The sequence below is a fragment of the Eublepharis macularius genome, chromosome 18 (genome assembly GCF_028583425.1).
Source record: "Eublepharis macularius isolate TG4126 chromosome 18, MPM_Emac_v1.0, whole genome shotgun sequence".
Classification (NCBI taxonomy): domain Eukaryota; kingdom Metazoa; phylum Chordata; class Lepidosauria; order Squamata; family Eublepharidae; genus Eublepharis; species Eublepharis macularius.
The window spans coordinates 21,660,413-21,661,746 of record NC_072807.1 but is presented as its reverse complement, the minus strand read 5'-3'; positions in this window follow the sequence as shown (position 1 = coordinate 21,661,746).

Here is a 1,334-nt window from a genome sequence, read left to right as displayed (position 1 = left end):
GCTAGCACCACAGTAAAGAGCAGCTGAAGCTGTGATTCACAAATGAGCTATGTTGGTCTCGGTTCATCAGAAGTGCTTTCCAACTCCAGCCTCAAGCCTAACTGTGCATGTTGACTTATTTGCTAGCAGCCCTGAAACAGGCATGGATAAACATTCAAAGCTGTGTTACACCATGGCAGACAGCTCTCCTCACAACAACCCTGTGAGGTAGGCCAAGTGTGTGTCATTGGCCCAAGGTCATCCAGCATGTTTCCATGGCAGACACAAACCTTGGTCTTCCAGACCCTAGTCCAACAGTCTTTAAGTACTCCATTTCCAGCATCTTTTAAAGTTAGGAGGTTCTGAGTTGCATCAATGCACTGGGGGGTCGGTGGGCAAGGAAAGGCAGAGTATAATCAATCTTGGGTTGCCATCTCCAGGTTGGGAAATTCCTGGAGATTTGGGGGGGGGTGGAGCCTGGGAACTGTGAGATTTGGGGAGGGGAAGAACCTCTGTAGGGTTTAATTCGCGGCCAGGCTACAAGTGACGAATGACACAGGTTGGACACTTGTCAGCTTCTCTCAAGTTTTGATGGGAAATGTAGGCAGCTTGGTGGAATGTTGGACAAGTGACAGTTGAAAAGTCCATTGGACAGCAATCAGAGAGCCAAGCTGCAAGACCAGGACGCCTACATTTCCCATCAAAACTTGAGGGAAGCTGACAAGTGTCCAATCTGTGTCATTTGTCACTTGTAGCCTGGCCCACAGAGTCCATCCTCCACAGCAGTCATTTTCTCCAGGGGAACGGATATCTGGAGAACAGTTGTAATTTCAGGAGATCTCTAGCCACTACCCTAAAAACCCTACAGTTTTACCCTTCCCTAGTTCTCTTATCAGCCTTGGGAAGTTCAGGTTTTTTTAAAAAAGGATAGTTGCCTGAAACGTATCTTTAAAAGATAAATGTTCTCTGACTCATTTAGTTTGCCTGTTAGAGCTCTTAACTGGGACGGAGCCTGAACTTGCTAAGTGGGCACTCTGCCACTGATCGGTGGCCCCCTCCCACTGCGGACTTCATGGTTTGCGACCAGCACATGCACACCTGTCAGCACATGCCATATGAAACAGTTACTTGCAGCCTAACCGTAGCTACAATCTGCAACCAGTTATGGCAGCCATGCTCACCTGGGTGCCATCTTACTTTTTGCAATCAGCTATCAACTTAATCGTTGTCGCTAGTGTATTTAAAAACACACACAAACACACAGTTTGAAGTGAAAAACCTGCAGATGGAACATAAAGGCCAGAGCCAGAAATTTTCAAATGTTTAGATGCTGTCAGTAAATTTCTAAATGCCCG